Genomic DNA, 14,305 nt, shown 5'->3' on the forward strand with positions numbered 1-14,305 from the left:
TAGTAGTAATTCACTGGGCATAATTTATTCAACCAATCCCCTCTCTAATGAGCATTTGGATTGTTTTTAGTCTTGCCATTACAAATACTGTTGAAATAAATAGCCTCGTTCCTGCTTTATTTTGTACTTTTGCTAGTTAATTTTGAGGATGGAATCATGAAAGTAGGATTGCTGGTCAAAGGGTAAATCACACATCATTTTGCTAGATGCTGCTAACTTCCCCATAAGGTTGTAACATTTCTGACAACCTTTCACTTATTTTCCCTTTTCACTCTTGTCCACCTACAACTCTCTCTCCATTGTATCTTATAAAATATTATAAGATACAAATTGATCATATAACTCTTCTGCTTAAAACTTCAGTGGCTCCCCATCGCATTTAGAAAAAAATCCAATCTCTTCACAGTACCGATAAAAACTTAGACAATGTGGATGCTTCCTCTCTGTATCAGTTAGAATTAGGTCTGGACTATAAGCAAGAGAACCACAGAAACAACAGCTTAAACAAGACAGAAATTTACATCTCTGATGCATAAGTCTGAAGGAAGACCAAACAAGGCCGGTGCTGGAGTTTGGCTTCAGGAAACCCTCAGAGGGGCTTGCCTGGTGGTTCGGTGGTCAAGAATCTGCCTTTCCCTATGTGCAAAACAGACAAAGAGACATTACCCGCCACGCTCCAGCCACTCAGACGTCCTTTGTTTGGTTCAAAGGAGCCAGGCTCTCACCTGCCTCAAGGCCTGGCTCTTGCAGTTCCACCTGCCTAGCACACGCTTCCTCAGATCTTCCTACAGCTGGTTCCCCCTCCTTATTCAGGACTCAGTCAAATGTCACCTCCTCAGGGGGAACAGGATGTTGAGAGGGGCTTTATAGTTCTGTGCGGAATATGGGAAAATTTGTTGCTCTACATACAGAACAACTGAGCAGACAAAAAAGAAAATTAACTCCAAGAAAAACAATTAAAGAAAAATGCATCATAATATTTTACAACTGGCCCAACAACACTTGCATAAGCATAAATAAACATTGTATAATATTGATTTAACAAAAAATATGATGTCACTATAGGGAGGAGAGAGTGGTGGGACAATGAATGTAAAAGCAGTTTCTCCTCATCTTCCATGATAGGAAGTTGACAGAGAATATTCCTGATTGGAAAAGCAGTATACACATATTATAAGGATGTTATTGAGAAATATGAAGGCAAACACTTTTCTTCTTAAACCACCTTAAGAATTGAAAGTGTTAATTTAGCATTTAGGGAGGGAAAGAAAAGGTTTTGTTTTGTTTTGTTTTATTAGAAGCTTTAAATAGTACATTCTACTGTCAAATTATGTAAATGTATATTACTTAAAATTTTTAAAAATTCTTTTAAAGAAGATAAAACTAATTTCAGTCACCAGTGTAGAACCCTGGGTTCCTAGAGACCCTAAAAAGTACAGAACTCTTCATTTTGACTGGGTTGTAAATTTGCAGGGAGTAATGGGTGCCGAGCCCAGGAGGCGGAATAGGAGAGGGAGAGCGAGGCTGTTCTGTGGACGTGGGCTTTCCTGACAACCCTCGCAGGCTATTCTGGGGCTCGACGGAGTCACGTGGGAATTGTTTGCAGTGAAGGCACCAGAAGGCGGAGTGGACCTCCCTTCCTCCCACACTCACGCTGGCAAGTGTGGGGCCGATGCCCAGTGAAAGTGATCTGTCTTCCCCCCGCCCCGTTCCCTTGGTGAGGACAGCCAGCAGATGGGTGTCTGGTAACTCAACCCCTTCATTGAACAGGCCTGAGTCAATTACTCCACCTGGCCTGGTGCTGACTCAGGTTTCAGCCCCTGGGGGCTAAAGACCGAGAGTGAGGCAGAGGAAGACTGAACCTGAGGGAGCCCGGAGACCCAGAGGATGTCAGGATGGAAGGAGAGCTAACTAGGGGATTGTTGATCCTCCCCTAATTCAAGGGTTCACAAACCTGAGTGACTTTCAGAAAGACTCACGGAAGCCTTGTGGAAGGATTCATGTATTTCCAGGCCTCACACCACACCGGATTGAACCTCCAGGGGAAGAGCCCAGGGTGCGGATGCACACATTCACCCCCTCTCCGGCCGTGGGAGCCCTGGTGCAAGCTCGTTCCAGACCAGCCCTGCCCACGAGGCCAAGGCAGTCCTCACTGTATTTGAGCTGTGCCTCTCCCTTCTTCCTTATGAGCAGTTCAGATGCGACAGGAAGCCTCTGAAACCCAGGAGGGGATGTCAGCTTTTTGCAGGGGTTTGACAGCATCTGTCAGGTATGAATTTGTGCTGGAGGAGAAGCAGCTGCTTCCTGGGACGCGCAGGAGCAAAGCTCTCCTTTAGACTGTTGCCAACGTTATTCCCATCATTCATCTTCAGTGAGAACCTCTGAAAGGCGACTGAGAGGTTCAGAAACAAATACTTCTTTCCCTGTGACAGCCCCCAAGGTCTGAGAAGAGCGGGTAGGGGGCCGTCAGGGGCTGTGTTTCTGCTTAGCACCAGAGGGGACACCAAAGATGATGATAGTGAATGGACCAAATTCAGTTCCAGAAGATGTGAGCTCTGTCTTTGGAACCATCTCTTCTCACACAGATCTCACAGTCCAGGATGATATGAGGAGAACTCTGAGAGCCAAGAGCCACAAATGGGTAGGGAATGGTGGGGATTTTTTTTCCACGCCCCCAGATGCTGTATTCAGGCTCTTGATGGTTTTCCCATTGGGATCTAGTGTTTGTGGTCATAAAGCCCTCCCCATCAAAGCCATCCTAATTCACAATCTAAAATATATACCTTGTGATGAAGAAGATAAGTGGTAAATGTAGAAATAGAGGGCCAGCTGAACTTTATCTTTAGAAGTTGCACCTGGTTGTTAACTTCTCGAGGGTGGAAAACATGTCTTTCTTGCTTACAACTGCGTCCTAAGGGACCAGCATCCCCTGGCATAGAAAAAGGTGCTCAATAAATGCTGAGCTCAGTGAAGAATGCAGTCTGCAGCCATGGGCCAAGGTGCCAGACAGGCTTTGTAGAAACCACGTGGAAGTCCTCTCTGCCCAGAAAACTCTTCCTCTGGTTTTTCTCTGTGTATCAGTCTCAGTTCTATGTTGTTGATGTTCAGTCGCTCAGTTGTGTCTGGCTCTTTACGAGTCTGTGGACTGCAGCACGCCAGGCTTCTCTGTCCTTCCCCATTTCCTGGAGCTTTCTCAAACTCATGTCTGTTGAGTTGATGATGCCATCCAACCATCTCATCCTCTGTCGTCCCCTTCTCCTCCTGCCTTCAATCTTTCCCAGCATCAGGGTCTTTTCCAATGAGTAGATTCTTTGCATCAGGTGGCCAAAGTATTGGAGCTTCAGCTTCAGGATCAGTCCTTCCAGTGAATATTGAGGTTGATTTCCTTTAGGATTGACTCCTCCTCAGAAATGGTCCCTGAATACCCTATCTGAAATCAGCCTCTCCGTTATGTCTTTACCACACGACCCTAATTGGTTCTCTAGTAACAAATGTCACTATCTCTAACTCAGATTCTATAATTCATTTTTTATTCTTATTTGACAACCTGCCTTCTACGCCACCACATCAGCACCGCTCAACCCTCCGCCCACAGCACCTGGAACAGGTTCTTGGCCCAGCAGGCAGGCACTCTGTGAGTTCGAGTTGAATGAACAATGCAGCATTAGATTATGAGAACAAGAGAGATACTTTTCCCCATTTTATTGATGCTGGATCTGTGCTGCATCTTACAGCCTACGTGTGTATGTGATGTTGCCTTTCACTCCCATCTTCCCTGAAAAGCTGTGAGCACATCAGGGTGCTCATGTTGTAGACTGCATCTTAGCACCAGTGTAGGACAACAAGCATTGTCCTGAGCTCTCTAGCTTGGCTGCCTCTAAATCCAGGATGCTTTTTCTGAGCAGTGAGGAGGAGGGAGGCACATCAAAGGGGATAAAATAAGGAAGCCAGAGCCCAGAAATAGTCAGAAGGAATGAGGGACACACAGGGCATCTGAGGAGGGTGTGGCAGGCTGGCAGCGGTCTTCCTCTGGCGCTGGGCAGTACCAGTTGTCCTTCTTCTCCTGCCCTCTTCCTCCCTCCTTGGGTGTTTGTTAATGTGCCAGGAGTAGCTGCATCACTGCTGGTGTGCCAGAGCCCAACACGTGTGATGGCTACAGCCCCGGGGTGGCAGGGGATGTGGGCCTGGTCCTCTGGCTCCTGGAGTCCTGGACATGATATGGGGGCGAAGGCTCCATGTAAGGACGGCTTGGGTCAGAACAACAGCTTCAAGCATTCTGCCATAGTGTGGTCCTGCAGTGCCTGCGTCAGAGCTAGAGTTGGCCCTCTGCAGATTCTCAAGGCCAACCCTCCACCCCGGAATCAGCTCCAGGAATCTGCTTTTTCATAAGCTCCCACCACCCCGACCCTCCCACTACCTTACTGCATGATTCTTCAGGTGAGGGGTTCTCAGACTTAACAAATGAACTTGAGGGAATGATATGATCTGCCTGGGACCTATCCCAACTCCAGGCAGCTCCTCTTACAAACAGAAGGGGAATCCCACAGGCCACTGCTGATTCACTGGGTTGGGGCTGGGTGAGCTCCAGGCCAGGCAGGGCAGGGCCTGGGGGACCAAACGGAGCTTGGCTCTGGGGTGTCCGCTGCCTGTTCCTGGCTCTAGGCTGACCCCTGGTGGTCAGAGCGAGTGGTTTGGTAGGAGGGACCCAGAGTATTTGCAGCAGGGGTAAGTTACAAAAACACCTGTGCGGCAAAGGCTCCATTGCCAAGACTGGGATGATTTGAGGAGGGGGTCATACGCAGGTTATAGATTTTCCAAATGCCTTGTTTTGCCCCCATTGTCGGCTCATCTTGTCAGTGTTCCTCCCCAATCACCTCTGGGTATCATTTTAGCTGCATTTCTGCATCTCATTGGAGGGGGCAGAGGGAGAGAGAAAAGGACACAAAGTTGGGGTGTTTTCACAACACAGTCTCTTTTTTAAGGTTGGGGGCGTGGCCAAGGTAAGAAAGTAACCAGACACAGGTGTGCCTCATTAGCCCAGGTCCCACTTTGCCTCTCTGACCAGCGCCCCTGAACCCACTGAGGATGGAGTAAGGTGGGCAAGAGGGCTGCACCACTCCAGCAGACCTTCCTCTGTCCCTTGGGGTCTGGAGTGACTCACTCAGCTTCTGGACACTGAACCTGTCAACTTGCTGAAACTCAGTCTCTCCCAGGATGCAAGAGGCCATAAAAACAGGTAATCTAAATAAGTCCCTCTGGTGGTATATTGCCGTCTCCTTTTCCTTTTTAATTCTTGGACATTTATAACCAACAGAAAGAGATCATTTGACTTGAATGATGAATAATAATTTGCTTTTGCATTTCCAAAACTGAAATACAGACCTAAATCTGGGAGTCTTTCATCCAATGACCGCAAAGCAAGATGAGTTAGTTTTAAAAGGGTGGCAAATGCAGAGAGCAGAAAGCTCGATCCAGAGAGTCAGGAAGGGAAGTGACCTGAGAGGCAGGACCCCGAACTGTTGCAGGGTTGACCATGTACAGTCCAGTTACTCAGGCGTTTAATACACATGACCAAGAGCCTTCTAGGAGGAAGAGACTGAGCTGGATGCTAGGAAGACAGAGAAAAATGAAACATCTGGCTCTACCCTCGAGTTATTGTCAGTCTTTCAGGAGACAGTGAAAAGACACATAAGCCAAAACATCGAACTATTTGGACTGTGAATTTATCTGGAGTGTTTAGCTCTCTGATTGGCTGTGTGATCATCATCGTCACTCTCATTCACCAAGTGCATAAAATTTCATGTAATTCTCACCATAATCTTTCCATTATTTATTATTCTCCCTATTTTATAAATGAGGAAACTGAGTCCTTAGATCAGATAGCATGCCCAGGGTCAAACAGCTGGGGGAACAGGCATCAACTTGACCCCAGAGCCCATAGTCACCCACCAGGTGACAATGTCCTCTGGGGCCTCCACCTCTAACCTCGTTTCCTGACACTCTCTTGCTTGAGTCCACTTCTCACCTCTCACTTACACTTATCTCTTCCCACTCACCCACCCTAACATCCTTTCCTCCTGTCTCCAAGGATAAGGCGCGCAGCCTCACAGTTCATTCGTCACTCCACCCCTTCTTCTCCAGCCCTTAGGCTTGTCCACTCGCCTCCTTTCTCCCGCACCCTCAGTTCATCACCGCTGCTTGCTGCTTCCCCTCAGCCCCCAAACGTGTCAAAGACTCTCTTTGCTAAACCCACAAACAAAACAGCACAACAAACACTTCCTTTGTCATATGCTTTACCTGGGTCTCCCACATTGCAGGCAGATTCTTTACCATCTGAGCCACCAGGGAAGCCTACACAGCTATTAGAACACCTGTTAAAACAGCTCAAATTAAAAAGTAACAATACCAAATGCTGGTGAGTATATGGGAAAACTAGATCTCATAAACTTCCTGGGAATGTAAAGTGGTATAGCCTTCTGGAAAATAGCTTGCTGGGTGACACGAGTGGGAAAGAACCTGCCTGCCAATGCAGGAGACATAAAAAACTCCTTTTACAGGTTCAACCCCTGGGTCAGAAACATCCCCTGGAGACGGAAATGGCAACCCATTCCAGTATTCTTGCCTGGAGAAGCCCGTGGACAAAGGATACTGGCAAGCTACAATCCATAGGGTCGCAAAGAGTCAGACACAACTTAGCATACATGCACATAGAAAACTACACATGTACCTGCCAGATAATGCAGCAGTTGCAACCTAGGCATGTATACCAGAGACATGTGAACTTAGGTCACAAACGTGTCTGCATGATGTTCATTGCAGCTTTATTTCTAATAGCTCCAAACCGGAAACAACCCAAATGTTTTCAGCCAGTAAATGTCTAAACTAAGAGTGGTGATAATCATATAACGGAATACTACTCAGTAATAAAGAGAAACAAGCTCTTCTTACTTTCAATGGTATTGATGGATCTCAAGGGTATTATGCTGACTGAAAAGAGGAAGCTGGTTTTGGAATGGTACATTCTATATGGTACCATTTATATAATAATTTCAGAATAACAAAATCATAGGGATGGTGAACAGATGCTTGTCACCAGGGATTGTGGCAGTGTGAAGGAGTTCTTTGTGGTGATGAAATAGTTCTGTATTTAACTGTAGTGGTGGTTACACAAATCTATGCAGATGATAAAGTTGTGTAGAACTGTTCATACACACACATGAATGCATATAAAACTGTTAAAATTTGAATAAGATCTGTTCAGTTCAGTTCATTCGCTCAGTCATGTCCAACTCTTTGCAACCCCATGGACTGTAGCATGCCAGGCTTCCCTGTCCATCACCAACTCCCTGAATTTACTCAAACTCATGTCCATCAAGTCGGTGATGCCATCCAGCCATCTCATCCTCTGTTGTCCCCTTCTCCTCCAGCCTTCAGTCTTTCCCAGCATTAGGGTCTTTTCAGATGAGTCAGTTCTTTACATCGGGTGGCTGAAGTATTGGCGTTTCAGCTTCAGCACCAGTTCTTCCAATGAATATTCAGAATTTATTTCCTTTAGGATGGACTGGTTGGATCTCCTTGCAGTCCAAGGGACTCTCAAGAGTCTTCTCCAACACCACAGTTCAAAGGCATCAATTCTTTGGTGCTCAGCTTTCTTTATAGTCCAGTTCTCACATCCATATATTATTGTAGCAATGTCAGTGTCCTGGTTTTGAAAATACATATTACAATAATGTAAGATGTTACTATGGGGGGAAACTGGGGGCCAATACATGGAACCTCTCTGTACTGTTTTTGCAACTTCCTGTAAATATATAAAATTAAGTTTTTTTTTTTAAGTACATGTACTTAAAAAAACAAAATGAAAGTCACTTAGTCAAGTCCGACTCTTTGTGACCCCATGGACTATACAGTCTGTGGAATTCTCCAAGCCAGAATGCTGGAGTGCATAGCCTTTCCCTTCTCCAGGGGATTTTCCCAACCCAAGGACTGAACCCAGGTCTCCCACATTAACAAAACCCCAAAGCTTCCATTACTCTGTATCCAGTTCAGGCCTGCTGGGTCTCTACCCCATCTCTCTCACTTCTCACCCAGGGCCATCCAGAAGCTAACCTTCCCTCACCATCTCCACATCCTTACCTTCTACTCACTCTCCAGTCTCCTGCAGTCTGACTTTTGCAGCCCCCACCATTGCCAGATACTGTGGAGAGTTTGCAATCTTTACCTTGTGGGCCTCTCTGATGCTTTTGAAACTATTGAATCCTTCCTCATTAGGGGGTCTTTAATCATTTGGTGTTTATGGCAATGCACTTTTCTGTTTCTGTTCCTGCCTCTCTGACCATTATTCCTTCCCTGTCCTCTGTATCTAGCAGCGGCCTATTGCAGAGGCTGTTTTGCAATTAATTTCACTCTCCAACACAACAGAACTGCCTGTGAGGGCTGCTTGCATTTGGCTGCTCCTCCTTCCACCCATCCTTCAGTGCTGTCTGAGGAGCATGCCCTTCCTCACCCCAGCCCCACTCCTGCCCCCACCTAGACTTCACTACTCCTGCTCAGTCTTTGGAAACAATCTCTCACCCATCCTCTCCACCCTCTCCTGTTTACACTGCAATTAATTGTCTAAGTACACTTCCTAAAAATTTAATAGGAAAGATGATGAGAGATTTAAATGCAGGTTTTTTAATTACTTTAAGCAATTAAAGTTCCCTGGTAGCCCAAAAGGTAAAGAAACCTCCTGCAATGCAGGAGACCTGGGTTTGATCCCTGGGTTGGGAAGATCTCCTGGAGGAGGGCATAGCAACCCACTCCGGTATTCTTGCCTGGAGAATCCCCATGGACAGAGGAGCCTGGCGGGCTACAGTCCCCGCGGTCTCAGAGTCTGACACGACTGAGCGAGTAAGCGCAGCACAACGTGCCTTTCCTAAGCGAGCAAGAGGGTGAAGGACCTGGGAAGATGACGGCCCTACCAGCAGAGGGCGACATAGAGCCGAAGCTCAGAGGCCAGGCAAGCCCACTGCCACTCAGCTCAGGCTGGATGCAGCCAAGGTGAGACGGAGATTAAAATTCACTCCCATCATCCCGTATCGGCCTAACAGCAACAATGGATGATGTCTGAAGTGGAGGGTACGCAGCAGCAGAGAACACAGGGGAAGTGTAAAAAGCATGCCTTTGTCATTATGGGAAAAGAGATAAGAAACACAGTCCCATATTCATGCGCATAGAAGAGGAATTCAGAATTTTTAGTCTAGTCAAGGCTCAAATAGGCCCTCGATCAAGAGACCCCAAGTGTAGCCCAGTTTTGGAGTTAAGAGCTTGACAAGAATATGGACAAAATGGGAGGTGACAAGACCAAGCGCAAACACCGAGAAGACAAGTCCTTCAGCTTCTAAGCAGCCCTCCCGGGTCTCCCCACTGCGGTCTCCCCACTGCACTCTCCCCTTCTCCCCTCGTCTCTTGTGCCTTAGCAGAGCTCCTTTCATGCTCTTTGCTTTGTTCTTACCATTTTAAGAGTGAGGGAGGCCGCTCTTTAAAATGAATGCATTTTCATCCGATTTGAAACGTGCCTGCTTTCCAGGCTTCCAAAGGCTTTTGCGCCCTTTCTCTTCTGAAAGAAGAGAGTGTGTGCCATCTGGTGGTGGAGGGCCGCCATAACAACGGCGATGCCCGCGCAGCACCCTGCCCGCCCCAGCACCGGGGTTACCGGCCCTGGAGAGGGTGCTGAGTCAGGGGTGAGAGTGGTCAGAGAGATGGTGGGAGCTGAACTGGTCATGAGTAGCATTGGAGTAGGGCCCAAAGGGATTTGTCCTGATCTCCCAACCAATATGATTTTAGGCACCATTTTTTCCCTTAGTTGATAAATGAATTCTGATCTATGATGGTTTTTTTTAAAAAAATGACCTTGCACAGTGGCAAGAGCACCAGACTGAGCTAAGACCCCTGGTATCTAATTGCTGCCCACTCCCCCTTCCCCATCACACACTCGCCAGGCAAGCTAGCAACAAAGAACAGTGGAAAAGGAATGGAACCGGGGTCAGGAGCTTTCCACTCAACCACTTCTGCAATCTAGGGTGTTACCTTGGGGAAACCATGGTACCGAGCATCTTCCCCGTGTCAAGTGCTGCCAAGGTACTCCACCTGTTTCTTCCTCATGATCATCCTATGGGATAATGGGTCTACACACGAGGAAACTGAGGCTCAGCAAGAGGAAGTGAGCTGTCCAAAGCCACAGACCCAGGGAGTGATGAGTCAGGTGTGACTCCAAAGCATATGTCTTTATTTTTTTTCTTTTTTAGTATATTTTCTTTTCATGATTTTTGTCATGTGAGTGTCGGGGGTGGGAAGGTCACGAAAAGGCTAGATAGCTTGAATTTATTGTGTCCCTTGATGACAAGGGGAGCGCAGTTTTCACCTGAGTGCCCTGCAGAGCTGCAGGCGCTAGGCTCTTGCTTTTTAACCCCTTGTGTGTTATTTCTCTCCAACTGACTTTGTTTATAAAGACGTTTTAAGAGGTTGAACCACCTTACTTTCAAAAATCACATCCTATGACTGCTGAAGATAAAAGATAGGCCCTCAAGAGAGAACCCCTGTCTGCAGGATCAATAGGAAATGAAACTTTTTATAGAGAGGACAAGATGATCTCCCTGCTTGATATACTTGCCGCTTCTCTACGGGCTGTTACTACAGGGTCTAGCCTGATACAAATCCCTGTGGGTGTGAGAGGCTTGTTGTTAGGGTGTCCATTTGATCCCCAAGGGAACTTGGGTTCAGAGAAATCAAGAAATGTGTTTGACGCTATGTATAAAATAGATAAATAACAAATACTTATTGTATAAGCTCAGGGAACAAATCAGTATCTTGTCATTTATAATGGAAAAAAATCTGAAAAAGAATGTATGTATGTATAATTGAATCTCTGCTATACATCTGAAATTAACGTAACATGTAAATCAACCATGGTTCAATTTAAAATGTTTTTACTTTAAAAAACTGTTTAAAAGCAATGTTTTTGAGATCATTCAACTACGATTAGAAATCAGACCTTTTAAAAAAAGTTTATTGAAGTATAATAGGCCTACAATAGACTGCACATATTTAAAGTAAAACAGTATGTTTTCACATGTATAAAATGGTGAAACCATCATCACAGTCAGGATAATAAACATGTCCATTATCCCCATGGATTTCCTCGGGCCCCTTTGGAACCCCTCCCCCTTCCTTACCCCCTGCATTCCTCTCCACTCCCACACTGTCTTTTCCAGCAAAGTGCTTTCTGTCACTATAATTTTCATTTTATATAATATTATATAAATGGAAACATACAATATACACTGTCTTTAGTCTAGCTTTGTTCATGAAGCATAGTGTATCAGTAGTTCATTATTTTTTTTTCATAGTTAACTTTGGTTTAATACTAGTATGTTAAAAGTGAACTTTTTCCCTTTTTTAAAATGTATTTATAATTGAAGGATAATTGCTTTACAGTATTGTGTTGGTTTCTACCAAACATCAACATGAATCAGTCATAGGTTTACCCATGTCCCCTCCCAATCATTATTTTTTATTGTTGAGGAATAATCCCTTATGTAGATATACCACAATCTATTTACCTATTTCCTTGGTCGTGAGAATTTGGATTATTTCTATTTGGGGGCTATTATAATGGCTGTGAAGATTGATGTGCCAGTCCTTGTAGTGAACACAGGCTTTCATTTCTTTTAGGTAAATACTCAAAAATGGAATATCTGGGTTCTGTAATTGGTACATGTTTAACTTTTAAGAAGCAGGGAAACTCATTCCCAGAGTGGCTGTGCATTTTACAGACCAGCAGTGTATGAGAGTTTCAGTTTCTCACATCCTTGCCAATAGTTGATATGGTCAGCCTTTAAATTGTATACATTCTGTTGAGTATGTAGTAATATCTCATTGTGGTTTTAATTTGCATTTCCTTGATAACTAATGATAAGTATCTTTTCATGATAACTAATGATAAGTATCTTTTCATCTTTTCATTCATATACCTTCTTTAGTGAAGTGTCTGTTCAAATCTTTTGCCCATTTTAATATTGGGTTGTTTGTCTTTCAAGAGTCACAGCCCTTTTTCCCCTAGTGATTGTATATTGAAAACCATTGTTTTATTTATTTTTTATATTTTTAGGCAGGAATTGTAACCCTAGTCTCTGTTATTTCATCTTGACTGGAAGTGGCAGACTAACAGACCAAGGTCTTGAGCCTTGGTTGTTTTTTTTTTTTTTAAGAAGCCTGATATAAGAGAAAGTGGATACAACCTCACCTTTACAAAAAAAGGTTTCATGAAAAATTGTTTCTCCTCTTATTACTACCTCCAATAAAAGCTTAAACCCCATCCCTCACTCCCTGATGAGAGGTTACTAAATGTAAAATTTTAAATTCCCAAGTTTTGATTCTCATACATTAAATCTATTACTTTGGTTCCGTTTTTCATTAAGGAAAGTCATTAAAAAAATCTCATGTTGAGTTTATTCATTTGAAGGTGATGGAAAAGGAGCTGTTTCCTCTATAGTTTTGATATTTTGTTGATTTCCTAGTACAGAGGATACAAGCCATTTAGTGTGAAAAGGACTAGTTTTTCTGATAAATTTTATCTTGTCCCCAAGCAGAAAGTAGAATCCAGAACTGTGAGACATTGGTGGTTCTAAACAGAAATACTAATGATTTACTGTATATATTGGGCTTTCCCTACCATCATGGGGAAAAACCCAAACGAATTTTTTGGCCAACCAAATATTTAGCTTGACTTCATTAACCTTTTGGAAACAAACCTGTTGGGAAAGCTAATCTAATGTCATCCATTAAATAAGAAATATAGAAATTAGATCATTAAACTGAATGTGGCTGGTGCCAAGGTGAACATAATGAAAAATGCATTATTACTCTTCCTTATTTCAAAGCAGTCCTTTAATTAAGGTTTCTTCCTCTGACAAAACTAATTTCACAAGTGTGTATAGCCAGCATATTTCAATTTACACTTCTAGAAAGTGGTCCCTTTGCATTATAGGGAATTTATTTTTATTATCCAGGAAGGAAATGAGGCCTAAGGGCAAGGGAGACACCTTAGTATGGTGGGGTGGCAGCTGTCCTCAGCCTGGGCAGGCATAGAACATAACATTTTCAGTTCCTTGGACCCAATTTTTTATTATTTATTTTTTACATCAACAGCCGCTCTAAGAAATATTATTGACGGTATCAGGCTGGCGCTGGATTTTATCACTCCTTGAATGTGTTGATGAAAGCAAAACCCGGAGTACCTGTCACATTTCCAGTTGCTGGCTTCTGTAAAGATGGAGTGGCTGAAATTCAATAACTGTTCAGAATATTAATTTAAGCTTCAGCCTGATAGCCAGTGATCACTAGAACATATAGTACTGACCCAGCTGCTCAGCTCTCCTAGAAATGACTTAATTACACAGTTGGAATGGTTGCTGGAGCCAGCCAAAGATGCTGGGAAAAGAAAAAAAAGGGAAAATAAGGCAGGATTAATTTGTGGTCTAACTCATTAAGACCTCCTGCTGTCCTCCTCTGCCAAGCCACTGAACCTTCACTTTTTAGAAAACAATCACATACTTCCAGGTAGTCTTTCTAGTTTCCATGATTTTGCTGAAATCATAACACCCACTCCCAGAAATCGTTAAAAGCTCTGAAGCATGTAATTTGTTCAGAGTAGGAAAAACCTTCCCAAGGAGCCCAGTGATGGTCCACAGGTGGTGTTAAACAGTGACTACACATGCCCAGGGTATTGGTCACATTTCTCCCATCCTCCCCTCCCTTCTTTTCTCATCTGGTTTTTTCCCTCTTCATTCCATTTTCCTTTTCACCCTCTGGCTGCTGGAGTGAGGCTGAAGATAGGGTGTCAGAGACATAGCCAGATCTGAAGCTTCTGTCAACGAACTTACTGAGTGATCTACATACATCACTCATTTAACCTTTACAAGGACCTTAGGAGGAAGCACTTCTCTCCATTATGCAGGTAGAAGAACTGGGGCTTAAAGAGGTTATGTCATTTCTGTAAGGCCATTATACGGGGGATTACACCATTTCTTTCAGTTTTAAAACCTCTCTGCTCTGCTCTGTAATGTTGAGGCTGGGACTCTGAAAACCACATCTCTGCTTTGTCCCAGCTCTTTGTAATCATATGAGGACAGGCTTAGGCTGGATGAGAAAGAAGGGGCTTTCTTCTTCTTGTTTGCTCCCTGGTACTGTCAGCATCACCCCAGTAATGTTTTTTCACTTTATTTTTTTTTCATTTATTTTTATTAGTTGGAGGCTAATTACT

General features: G+C 44.2%; 1 long non-coding RNA gene across 1 annotated transcript; it reads right to left on the reverse strand.

The window, feature by feature from the left end:
- Nucleotides 1–6,804: 6,804 nt before the first annotated feature.
- On the reverse strand, nt 6,805–9,581 carry LOC139035499 (uncharacterized). Its single transcript, XR_011488082.1, has 2 exons — nt 9,497–9,581; nt 6,805–7,702 (listed from the first exon to the last, which is right to left on the reverse strand). It is a non-coding gene; the product is annotated as an uncharacterized lncRNA (long non-coding RNA).
- Nucleotides 9,582–14,305: the final 4,724 nt, after the last annotated feature.

The sequence above is a fragment of the Odocoileus virginianus genome, chromosome 6 (genome assembly GCF_023699985.2).
Source record: "Odocoileus virginianus isolate 20LAN1187 ecotype Illinois chromosome 6, Ovbor_1.2, whole genome shotgun sequence".
Classification (NCBI taxonomy): Eukaryota; Metazoa; Chordata; class Mammalia; order Artiodactyla; family Cervidae; genus Odocoileus; species Odocoileus virginianus.